Raw genomic sequence first — 13889 nt, 5'->3', positions numbered from 1 at the left:
GAAGAACTAGAGAAGCTAGAAACTACCAAGACTAAGGGAAAAAAAGACTATAACTAGAAAAAAAAGCTAAAGACCTAAGCAGGAAGAAGCTTCCAAGAGAGGAAAAGAGAAGTTATCCTTGAAGATCCAGCCATGAGTTGTATTGGTTGGCATGCTTTGGTCTCATCCTGTGCTTGAGTAGCTTCAGCTCCATCAAGAAAATGTTCTTCCATCCTTGAAAAGTGGGGTGTATATGCTCAAAGATCTTGTTGTTTCTAGAAATCCAAATAGCCCAAGAGCTAAGTATTATTATGTCCATGTGAATGGTATCCTTAGCTTTTCCTTAATGTCCTGGAAAGCCTCAAGAACAGATAAGTTTGGAGTTCTGGTGGGACAGATATGATCCCAGCATCTCTTAGCAAAAGGGCATCCCTAGAACAAGTGATACATGGTTTCCTCTTGTTGACATCTCACAAGAGCAGAGTTATAGTCTTGTAAAGCAAATGTTTTCCTTCTCAAAAGATTTATTGTGTTGAGTCTGTCATGTAAAAGCATCCAGAAGAACATTTTGTGTTTAGGCTGGCATGATGGATCCCAGATCCATTTAAAGTGTGGAGGAGTTTGTTTGAAACCAATCAAAACATTATAGGCCTTGGCAGAGGAAAATTGTTCATTACCCCAGATGTAGCTCCATGTATCTGTGTGGTGCCGATACTGTGATTGTCTCATGGAGTAACACATCTCCTCAAGTTGCAAGAATTGCTCATGGGCCTCCACTGATAATGGAAGATGAAAAAGGACTTCAAAGTATTATGTGGCCAGAACCTGTTGCACTGTAAGTTTGACATTAATCACAAAAGAAAAAAGATGGGGGAACTGATGCTGCAGTATTTGCTCAGACCATAAGTCTAACCAGAGAAAAACACTTCTGCCATCCCCGAAGTTGCACCTTTCTAGGCCTTTAAACTGTTGGACTAATTGCAAGTTTGCCTTCCACCAGAAAGAACCTATTAACTCATCTCCTTGCAACTTTTCCTCATTGTAGTGAGTCTCCCAAATCAAGTTCACCCATGGGATATCATGTTTGTTGTAAAACTTGTGCAAGTTTTTCATAAGCAATGCCTTGTTCTGTGTAAAAATATCCATAACTCCTAGCCCTCCCTGACACTTTGGTCTACAAACAGTGGTCCATTTAACTAAAGCTGGCCTATGGTCTTCCATGTCTGGTCCTCTCCACAAGCAGTGCCTGAAGTATTTCAAGATTTGTTGCTTAATAGTCACTGGAACATCCAAGCAGCTCATGAAGAAAATTGTGAGAGATGCCAGAACTGATTTAACCATTAACAGTCTGCCTGCATAGGTCATGTAAGTGGCAATGATAGCCAATCTTTTTGCAATCCTGTTAACCAGTGGTAAACATTGCTCTATTGTTGGTTTGAGAAGCCCTAAAGGTAGCCCAAGGTATGTGAATGGAAAGTGTCCCATTTGACAATTAAGGGTCCCAGCATAGATTTGAGCCCTCTCTTCCTGAATATTAATAGGTACCATGATAGACTTCTGGTAGTTTACCTTTAAACCAGTGGCAAATGCAAAAGTGTTTAGTAGAGCTTTAAGACAGATGATCTGCCTAGAATCAGCTTGCATTATTAACAAGGTATCATCTGCATACTGAACAATTGGAAAGTCGGGGCATGAATTTATCTGCAGGGGTGCATGAAGAAGGTCCAATCCCATTGCTTTATTAAATACAGATTGCAGTAGGTCAGCAGTTATGACAAACAGCAGTGGAGATAGAGGATCTCCTTGTGGTACTCCCCTTCTACAGTAGATCTTCTTACCAGGGACCCCATTCAACATCATAGCAGTGGAAGCAGAGTTAAAGATCAATTCTATCCATGAGATCCACTTATTGCCAAATCCTTTTGCTCCGAGAATATCTATAATTGCCTGGTGCTCAATAGTATCAAATGCTTTTTCAAAGTATAGTTTCAGCACAAGTAATTCTTCCCTAGATTTGTAGCATTGGTGAATGTATTCATAGGACCACCCCAGGCAGTCTTGGATAACCCTGTCCTTAAGGAAGCCATATTGGTTAATGTTGATCATTTGCAGAATTACTTTTTGCAATCTGTTCGCCAACAACTTGGTGATGATCTTCAGCACCCCATTAAGCAAGGAAATGGGTCTAAAATCACTAGGGGTTAGGGGAGCAGAGTTCTTGGGAATGAGGTTGATATATGAGGTGTTGATGCTTTCCAGAGAAATATTACCTTCATGGAAGGCATGTACCAAGCTTCTTACATCAGCTCCAATAATATCCTAGCAAGCTTTTATAAACTCATTGTTGAAACCATCTGGTCTAGGTGATTTATCAGTAGGCAAGTTTTTAACCACATTATTTATTTTCTCATCTGAAAATGGTAGTTCAATGTCCTTGAAAACTTCTGGGTTGATCTGATTGGCAAGAAGGTTATCCAAATCAAAATGCATAGTATGTCCCTCAGATTTTCCTTATCTCTACTTAAAGGATTCCCAAAGTAGACCAGCTTTTACATCATGATCAGTGATTTCAATTTGATTCTCATTAAGGAGCATAGCAATCTTATTATGCCTATAATTTATAGAAGCTCTGGTGTGAAAAAACTTTGTATTTTCATCCCCAAATTTTACTCCTTTAACTTTTCCTCTTTGTTTCCAATATATCTTCTAGTTCTTCAAAGTAGTTAGCAATTGTTCTTTTAGAAATGCTCTACAATTCCACTCTATGGGATCTAGTGTTCTAAATTCCTTAAAGAAGTCCAGCAGGAAAATGCACTCATTGATGTCTGCTATCTGCTTCTTAAGGCAAGTCAAATTCTTTGACCATAATTTTAAGGCCCTCCTTAGGTTTTTAAGTTTAGCATTGATCATCTTTGGAGGATTTGTGTATCCCACTGGAATGTCCCAAGCTGCTTTGCTTATGTCTTTAAAAGAAATGTGCTTCAGCCAGTAGTTCTCAAATTTAAACACTTTTGCTTTTGGAATAGAAGTTCCCACTTTAATCAGACATGGAAGATGGTCAGAAATAGGTCTAGCAAGTGGAACAGCTATGGTGTCTGGGAATGAAATCATCCAGGAGGCAGAAGTAAAGAACCAGTCTAGTTTTTCTAAAAGTGGGTTTTCCTGCATATTACTCTAGCTGAATTGTCTGCCTTTTAGGGGAAGTTCAAGCAGACCTAAGTTTGGTTGAGATCTCCCCCTAGTTTGTTCCTGTCACTTGGTGATCTGATAAAATTGAAGTCGCCCATCACTATCCAATCCACATCAGAGGGCATTTGGATGTTACTAAACCATTGCAAAAATTCAGCTTTGTCTTCCTGGTTACTAGGACCATAGATGTTTGTCAAGACCCAAGACTGGTTGGAACTATTACAAATGAATTTCATTGAGAGGGAAAACTTGTTGGAACAGAACTTCTCCATGGAAAAGAGAACCAACCCAGATAATAATTAGACCTCCAGAAGCCCCAGCAGAAGGTAGGAACTCAAATTTAGAAAATCTGTGTGGGCAGAAATTATGGACATAATACAAATCAAACCCCTCCCTTTTGGTCTCCTACAAGCAAATAATCCCAGCTGCACTTTCTTCAATTTTTTTCCTTAAAGCAAGCCACTTGGTTTCTGCATTTATACCTCTAATGTTCCAATTAAGAATGTTCCTAGTTCTTTTGTTATTCATTATGAACCATGGTTATTATTAAACTGCTATCAAAGACCAGGCTTTGATAGAACACCACATAACACTCATATAACCTGAATAAATACTGAGTGCAGCATATTACTTGCAGAAGTCTTAATGCCCAGCTTAGCATCACACAAGTCATCCAGAATAGCAAACTATTACAGCAAGTTTCAGACAATCTATCAGGAAAGGTTCCATTCAAACATATAGCAAAATGCCTCAGGCAGTACATGGAGTTCAATAATTGAGAATCTAACTATGAAACATTCTCCACTTGGACTCTATCTGGGCAGCCAAAAGATGTAGGTGTTTTACTAATCATCCTGCACTGGTGTTGGAGTTATTGTTCTCCTTGGCCTTTGAAGTCTTGGCCTCCCCATCAGATTCCTTGCTTCTAGCCCTCTTTGCCATGTTCTCTGGCAGGTCCTCTCCATCCACCTTGCAAAAGGAGGAAGTGAGATTTTTAACTACTTTACTGTGCAAGACAGGGGGAGCAGCGTTGAAGGGAGGCAATAGTTTCTAGAGCAAGCATTTCTTTTAAAACCTTTATTTTCCTCTCGAATTCTACCACTTCTTCTTACATGGGTTTCAACTAGGGTCCCTTTCCCCTCCTTTTCCTGGAGATTGCTTCACCAGCAGGTAAGAGAATCACATTAGTAGGAGAGACTATTTGCAGAGGACTGCCTGCTCCAGAAGAGGAGTGAGCTGCTAGGCTGCATCTAGCATTTTGTTTATGAAAACCAACAGGTGACTATGACTTTCATACTGGAGCCTGGGAGACAGAGCAGTAATCAGGGATGCAGAAAGTCATAGTATCTTCCTCATTGCAGTTGTCAATCAAAATTTGCCATAATGGTGATTTCAGAAGGTGCAAGGTCCAATCAAATTTGTCTGGTGTCAGAAGCAAGTGCAGAATAAAATTAAACCAACTTACTGGAATATGTGAAGAGAAAGAGCTTGCCACCTGTGTGGGAGAAGGAGCAAAGTGTTTCCCCCAGAGCTCAATGGATGCAACCTTGATGTTATTTGAAGCATGTAATCTGTACTTTGGGTGCATATCAAGTTTGTCTCCATATGTTTATTGTAACATGTTGTTTCCTTGATTGCAAAGTGCTTAGTTGCTGTTTTGGGAAGATTGTGTTTGAAACTTGTTTTGTGTGTATGTGTTGAACCGTTGCTCCGTTTTGAGCATGCTCTATATGAATCTTGCTTGGTTTTGCATGTAGTTTCATCATGTCATGTTGCATCCATGTTTTGTAGTGCTTGTGATTGTGTTTTTCTTGCATTTGCATCAATGCCATGTCTAACTTGTTTTGCTCATATATTCTAGGCCGTAGCTCCAAACTATATGAACTTCATATGTAACTTGATTAGAAAAATGCGTAGATCATCTTGGTGCACTTTAACTTGCTGTTTAACAAATTCAACATAACATGTTATTCAGATCTGGACCAATTTAGAAATTTGCATATGGGGACTTACGGGAATTGTTGTATGTTGATTCCGGCCTGATTTAAACTTGCTTTGATGTTTTGTTCTTCTATGCATCATCTCTTGCCATGAGTAGAATCATATAGCCTTTTCATGCATCATACTTGGTTGAGAATCTTGTCATGTGTATGTGTTGTGTGTTTACCATGTTGTTTGCTTCTTTCTGGTGTTGCTTCTTCTTGATAGTTCCGGTAACGTTGCGATTGTGAGGATCCGTTCGACTACGTGGGTTCGTCTTCTTCATGGACTCGATCTTCTTCCTAGCGGGATTTCAGGCAAGATGACCATCACCTTGGATCTCACTACTATCATTGCTATGCTAGTTGTCTCGATGCTATCACTATGTCGCGCTACCTACCACTTGTTTATCAAGCCTCCCAAATTGCCATGATAGCCTCTAACCTTTGTCACCGCTTTGCTCAGCCCCTCTTATAGCGTTGCTAGTTGCAGGTTGTTCAATGTTGGGACATGGATATCATGGGATATCACAATATCTCTTATTTAATTAATGCATCTATATACTTGGTAAAGGGTGGAAGGCTCGACCTTTTGCCTGGTGTTTTGTTTCACTCTTGCCGCCCTAGTTTCCGTCATACTGGTGTTAAGTTCCTTGATTTTGCGTCCCTAACACGATGAGGGTTTATGGGCCCCTCTTGACAGTTTGCTTTGAATAAAACTCTTCTAGCAAGGCCCAACATTGGTTTTACCATTTTCCTAATAACAACTAAAACTTGCATAGGGACCGACTAGCACCCGAGGATAATTAATCACCCCCCCGGGCCAATGCTCCTCATGAGTGTTGGTCCAAAACAGAGTCGTGTGCGGCTTCCCCCGGGGCAACTCGGGTCTTAGTTGCTGTACACTGTGCTCATCCGGTCATGGCCTGAGACAAGATACGCCCGGTTACTATCAGGGTGTTGGCACGCCGAGAGGTCTTGCTAGTTTTGTTTTACCATTGTCAAAATGTCTTGTGCAACGAGATTCTGAGTCTGATCGGAGGGTCCCGCAATGGAGGATTGTCTCCGCGGATCGTGAGCTTGTCATGGGCTAAGTTGGGACACCCCTACAGGGTTTAAACTTTCGAGAGCCGTGCCAGCGGTTATGTGGCATATGGGAATTTTTTGTAGAGAACATGACACCATATTCGAAGTAAAATACACCAACCACATGCGTAACCGTGACCGTCTCTTTTCGGGTGAGTTCGAGAAGAGAACATGGTAGGGTTATGTTTGAACGTAAGTAGTTCAAGATCACTTATTGATCATTACTAGTTTGCGACCATTTGCGTAGTTTCTCATATTACTCTGGTATTCGTAAGTTAGCCACCATACAATGCTTAGTCGCTGTTGCAACCTCACCACTTATCCCTTCCATACCCATTAAGCTTTGCTAGACTTGATACCCATGGTAATGGGATTGCTGAGTCCTCGTGGCTCACAGATTACTACAACAACAGTTGCAGGTACAGATAATGCGATGATCATGACATGAGAGCGATGTTTACTTGTTATGGAGTTCTTCTTCTGCTTCTTCTTCGTTCAGGGGATAGGCTCCTAGTCGGCAGCCTGGGCTAGCAGGGTGGATGTCGTTTGGGTTGATGTTTGTGTTTCATCCGTAGTTGGATGTTGTCCTCATGTATGATGTTTGATGTATTCATGTGGCAGTTGTATGCCTTTGTATGTATCCCCAACTTTTATGTAATGGTATGACGTAATGATATCCACCTTGCAAAAGCATTTCAATATGCGGCTCTATCCTTGGTGGGACCTTCGAGTTCCTCTCGGATAGGATCGCATATTGGGCGTGACACCCCTTCCCGCCTTTGTGCCAGCAGGCCACCCCGGGTGCCCGGCCACCCCGCCTGGGAGCCCGCAGCCGCCCCAGGTGCCCGTCCTCTCCTGTGTGCCTGCCCTTGACCAGTTCGGGTGCCCGGACTCCAACGAAAATGACTGCGTGCATCTTGGGCTAAATGACCCATGTACCCTTGTTTTACCCCGAATTCGTCCCTAGCCTATATAAGCTCCTCCCCTAGCCCATTTGAGAGGTCAGCAAAGTATTTGATAGACACTAGAGAGCTTTTCTCCTTGTATCCCCTCCTCTTAGAGATCAAGCCCCCACTTTGGGAAGAACCCTTGTGGATTATCAAGGCCTCCTCTTGGAGAAGATCAACATCAAGACCTCATCTCCTAGGAGCGGGAAGAACTTTACCCTAGTGGTATTTCCCTTGAATTGTTCTTGTATGCTTGTGGAGCTCATGTATGCTACTCTTGTGGATGTGTTATTTGGGTCTGTTTGAGTGATCTCCCTCTTGTTTTCTTGTGTGTTCATCACTTTTCCCCCCTCCAAGTGTGAAAAGATCCCCTCTAGGGTTTCACCCTACAACATCTCAGTATCATGAGCAAGGTTGATTTACATCTTGGAGTCCCATCCACCATTTGCTAGCTTGATTTTGTTGTTTTTCATCCTAATTCGAAAAGGGTAGTACTAGACGCCGGCGCACCGGCCCAAATTTGGGTCGGTCATGCGTTAGCCACCGGATGCCAATAATCCTGGTCGTTGGATTTAGCAAAAAAAAGGTTTGCCCCAGAGACCTTCCTCACGCATCTTACCCGCACGCACCTCCCCTACGTCTCCTGTCTCGCGCAGCTCCCGCCGTTGACTCCCCCCCCACACAACCGCTCCCCTGTTTGCATCCATGGATGCTCCCTTTCCGGCGTCAGCAGCAAAACACTGGTCCTCGTTGGTGTTGCCGTCCCTCCGGTTGCAACATTAATGCGGCCACGGCATCGCTCGCCAGCCAAGCCGTTGAAGCAAAAAAAGACACTAGTTCCAGCAAAAAACCCAAGATGGTGGTAGCAAAAAATCATTGTCCCAGCAAAACCCAAAAGGCAGTAGTAACAAAAATGGATGTTCGTTCTTGCAAAACACAAAGCCGATAGTAGTAAAAGTAATAAAAAGAGGGGATGGTTTCCAGCAAAATCAAATGCTGGTTCCAGCCAAAATCAAATATGGTTCCAACAAAAACAATTGTAGCAAAAATCATGGTGGCGACATTAACATCTTCTCAATTGTAACAAAATAGAAAAGGGGTTCCAGCAAAACACTGAAGTGGTTCCAGCAAAAATAAAAAAGTGGCGGGCACCGCAGTCGCCGCCCACCACCATCTTCACCTAATGCAGCAAAAACAAGAGATGGTTCCAGTAAAATTTGGGAGTGGTTCCAGCAAACACCAAATTGATGCAGCAAAAAATCACGACGATGACAACACCACCATCCTCAATTGTAGCAAAATTGAGAGAAGGTTCCAGCAAAAGTAAGAAGCGATTCTAGCAAAATATTCATGGCGGCCACCTTCGTCGCCGCGCACCACCATCCCCCTGGTTGAAGCAAACCCCCAGCCGGTCCCCGGTACCGCAGCTCATCGCCGTCCCTGGCCATGTATTCCCTCTCTTGCCTCGTGCGTTGGTGGGTGCCCCTCCCAAAGTAGCGCCCATTTGCAGGAGAGGTTGATGCGTGGATGGAGCCGGATTCGCGTGGGATCATATTGGATCGGCGGCGGTCATTGCAGGCGAGCAAGATGCAGATGGAGGCAGTAGGGGAAGAATATGCGTGAGGGATAAGGAAAGCTATGTTGTAATCGATGCGTGAGGGATAAGGAAAGGCTTAAGCGGTGTGTGTGCGGGCCCATCGCCAGCTTGGATCTGACCGGCAGAGTTTCAGCCGGTCGACCGGCTCCAAGCATTTTCCATTTGAAAATCCCCACAAAAATAGCGCCAAATTTTTTTCTTGCAATTTGTTGGATGTTGTGAGATTTGGTTGTTTTGGTCCATGGATTTGTTGTTTGGCAAGTGGATCTAGCCCCTACCCATCAATCCTCACCATTCCCACCATGAAATCCACCGAATTTGGCCATTTCCCAAAGATTTCTGCCCAAACCGGAGACCCCCGGGTTCCCGCACCCTGATCCCCCGGGTGCCCGCACCTCCGGGCCAATTTCCTATACCACCCCGGACACCCGCACCTCCCCCCCCGAAACAGCCCAACTCCACCTCCGTTTTGGCTATAACTTCCAACTCCCAAGTTTGTTTTTCGTGTTCTTTACCTCGTTTGGAAGCTCTTGACATCCCACATCCACATATATCATTACCATCATCATTTGCCTCCATCAAAACATTCACCATAAAAGCACCCACCTTCCGCATTTGACCGATTTTGAGTTGCACTTTCCATTTCCCAATGTGTTTCGGCTACTTAGGAACGAGTGACATCGATATCACCGCCATTAATCAATGCCTCAGAGTCGTCTTCGCCAACGATCTTCACCGTTGACACCGCTAACTGTAATAAAGGACGGTAACCTTGATGGCACTTAGGTCCTTTCCTTGCTTTTGCATTGATAACCTGAGCCATTTTGCATCAGTTACCCATCGAGACTAGCGAGTTGAGAATCGTTGGGCCATGCAATATTGTGCACCGTAGTGATCTTGCATTCATCATTGTGCCCTAAGTCTCTCCTGTGCATATCTTACATACTTGTCTCATATCATACTTGGCTCGAGCGTCAAGCATAGTGAAAAAACTTTTAAACAAAAGAGAAGAAACAAAGAGCTTGTAAGCAATAGCCTTGAGCCATTTTGCATCAAAACATCATCTTGGTCATCACATACATAGCATAGTTGGGATTGAAAACGACATGTTTCACTCATAGGTTGGTGCACAAGCGTATCTTGGCCATTTGAGCAATCGAGCTAGCATCTCTCTAGCATCCGTACAACAAGAGCATTTTCCGTGGTTACACATTTTGAGCTCACCCCTTGGTTGTGCGGATCCCATCTATCTTCCGTGTGTGTGTGTTCCTACTGATATTATTAGGTTTGATCTATGTGCTTTACATGCAATTTTGTGAACCTTCTCAACCTTATCGATATCTTGACTAACATTTTCTTGAAATTTTTATGCTATCGTCCTAACCAAGCTACAAACGCGGTACCAATTCTGCTATTGTGGCATTACATTGAGCAATACTTGATACATCCACAATCCTCGGAAAAGGTAACTTCGGTATTGTTCTCTCATTTTCCTACTCACCCAACTTGGTTATGATGGATAGGCCAAGTTCTTCAGCGAACCCACTTCTCGAGGAACAAGGTGATGACCACGACTATGCCACCAAGAACCACTTCTTCGTCGCCCAATGAGCTCTACATCAAGAAAGTGAAGCTTTGGGTGAATGCCTCGAGCAACTCGCCACCGACCTTCGTCAATCGGAAGCAAGGAACCGCAACTACATTGATGCCAAATTCAGCAGACAAATGGAAGAATTATGCAACATGATCGTGAGACACGAGTCTTCCTCAACCTCTTCGCCAAGACAATACCACTGAAGCTTCCGCTCAAGTCGGCAATCTTCGGAATACTCCTCTTATGATGCAAGTCCTCCCCGAGCTCGCTTTCATCAACGTGATGATCTCCAAGTTCGCCAAGCTCAAGAAAATCCATTCCATGGCAATGGCTTACAAGACCGAGTCCGAGCACGTGATAGGGCGCGATGATAAGAGCAAGAAGCAATGGAGCAAGAGCAAATACCTCCATAAGTGCAACATCACGAACCTCAAGACGGTGATGCACTACGACAAGCACAAGAGCACCATGAAGCACAAGCACTCGAAGCACGACGCGCACTCCGCGAGGACACTAGAGTCATCGAAGAACGTAACCGCCAAGTGCGTGAACAAGAGGAAGCACTTCACCAAGCCCGACCAGAAGAAGCCGCCCGACATGAAGAGCAACAAAAAAGGTGAAACCAAGCGCATATGCCTCGTCCTCCTCGACGACAAGAATGACACCAAGTGGAACAAGTGCTTTAAGACCCTCCTCCATGCTAAGAGCGACATCACGAGGAACGAGCATTTGAGGATCTTCCTCCATGGCAAGAACGACATCAAAACCCGCCACTATGATGAAGAACTACGCTACGGCATGCTCAAGTTCTCCGGAAGCAATAATCCTGAAGAATATTGATGACCCACAAGTATAGGGGATCTATCGTAGCACTTTCGATAAGTAAGAGTGTCGAACCCAACGAGGAGTAGAAGGAAATGATAAGAAGTTTTCAGTAAGGTATTCTCTGGAAGCACTGAAATTATCGGTAACAGATAGTTTTGTGATAAGGTAATTTGTAACGTGTAACAAGTAATAAAAGTAAATAAAACAAGTAATAAAAGAAAATAAGGTGTAGCAAGATGGCCCAATCCTTTTTGTAGCAAAGGACGAGCCTGAACAAACTCTTATATAAAGGAAAATGCTCCCGAGGACACATGGGAATTATCGTCAAGCTAGTTTTCATTACGCTGATATGATTCGCGTTCGTTACTTTGATAATTTGTTATGTGGGTGGACCGGTGCTTGGGTACTGCCCTTCCTTGGACAAGCATCCCACTTATGATTAACCACTATTGTAAGCATCCACAACTACAAAAGAAGTATTAAGGTAAAACTAACCATAGCATGAAACATATGGATCCAAATCAGCCCCTTACGAAGCAACGCATAAACTAGGGTTTAAGCTTCTGTCACTCTAGCAGCCCATCATCTACTTATTACTTCCCAATGCCTTCCCCTAGGCCCAAACAATGGTGAAGTGTCATGTACTCGACGTTCACATGACACCACTAGAGGAAAGACAACATACATCTCATCAAAATATCGAACGAATACCAAATTCACATGACTACTTATAACAAGACTTCTCCCATGTCCTCAGGAACAAACGTAACTACTCACGAAGCATATTCATGTTCATAATCAGAGGGGTATTAATATGCATAAAGGATCTGAACATATGATCTTCCACCAAATAAACCAACTAGCATCAACTACAAGGAGTAATAAACACTACTAGCAACCCACAGGTACCAACCTGAGGTTTTGAGACAAAGATTGGATACAAGAGATGAACTAGGGTTTCAGATGATATGGTACTGATGAAGATGTTGATGGAGATTGACCCCCTCCCGATGAGAGGATCGATGGTGATGATTTCCCCCTCCCGGAGGGATGTTTCCCCGGCAGAACAGCTCCGCCGGAGCCCTAGATTGGTTCCGCCAAGGTTCCGTCTCGTGGCGGCTGGGTTTCGTCCCGCGATCTTGCTTATAATTTTTTTCTCGGACGAAATACTTCCTATAGCAGAAGATGGGCACCGGAGGCCTGCCAGGGGGCCCACGAGACAGGGGGCGCGCCCCCACCCTCGTGACCAGGGTGTCGGCCCCTCTGGTTAATTCTTTCACCAGTATTTTTTATATATTCCAAAACATGCTCCCGTGAAGTTTCAAGACTGTTGGAGTTGTGCAGAATAGGTCTCTAATATTTGCTCCTTTTTTAGCCCAGAATTCCAGCTACCGGCATTCTCCCTCTTCATATAAACCTTGTAAAATAAGAGAGAATAGGCATAAGTATTGTGACATTATGTTTAATAACATCGCATAATGCAATAAATATCGATATAAAAGCATGATAAAAAATGGACGTATCAACTCCCCCAAGCTTAGACCTTGCTTGTCCTCAAGCGGAAGCTGATAACGAAAAATATGTCCACATGTTTAGAGATAGAGGTGTCGATAAAACAAAATACGGACATGAGGGCATCATGATCATTCTTAGAACAGAAATATATATATATATATGTATATATATATAGTGATGTCTACTACACAACCTTCTTCTTGTAGACGTTGTTGGGCCTCCAAGTGCAGAGGTTTGTAGGACAGTAGCAAATTTCCCTCAAGTGGATGACCTAAGGTTTATCAATCCGTAGGAGGCATAGGATGAAGATGGTCTCTCTCAAGAAACCCTGCAACCAAATAACAAAGAGTCTCTTGTGTCCCCAACACACCCAATACAATGGTCAATTGTATAGGTGCACTAGTTCGGCGAAGAGATGGTGATACAAGTGGTATATGGATGGTAGATAAAGGTTTTTGTAATCTGAAAATATAAAAATAGCAAGGTAATGAATGTAAAAGTGAGCGTAAACGGTATTGCAATGTGTTGAAACAAGGCCTAGGTTCATACTTTCGCTAGTGTAAGTTCCCTCTACAATACTAACATAATTGGATCACATAGCTATCCCTCAACATGCAACAAAGAGTCACTCCAAAGTCACTAATAGCGGAGAACGAACGAGGGTACGAAACCACCTCAAAGTTATTCTTTCCAATCAATCCATTGGGCTATTCCTATAAGTGTAACAAACAGCCCTAGAGTTCGTACTAGAATAACACCTTAAGATACAAATCAACGAAAACCCTAATGTCACCTAGATACTCCAATGTCACGTCAAGTATCCGTGGGTATGATTATACGATATGCATCACACAATCTCAGATTCATCTATTCAACCAACACAAAGGACCTCAAAGAGTGCCCCAAAGTTCTACCGGAGAATCACGAAGAAAACGTGTGCCAACCCCTATGCATAGGTTCATGGGCGGAACTCGCAAGTTGGTCACCAAAACATACATCAAGTGGCACGTGCTATCCCATTGTCACCACAGATATCCACCGCAAGACCTACATCAAGTGTTCTAAAATCTTTAAAGACTCAATCCGATAAGATTACTTCAAAGGGGAAACTCAATTCATTACAAGATAGAAGAGGGGGAGGAGAAACATAAGATCCAACTATAATAGCAAAGCTCGCG

Source organism: Triticum urartu, chromosome 7 (assembly GCF_003073215.2).
Source record: "Triticum urartu cultivar G1812 chromosome 7, Tu2.1, whole genome shotgun sequence".
NCBI classification, from domain to species: Eukaryota; Viridiplantae; Streptophyta; class Magnoliopsida; order Poales; family Poaceae; genus Triticum; species Triticum urartu.
This window is presented reverse-complemented; position numbering follows the sequence as displayed.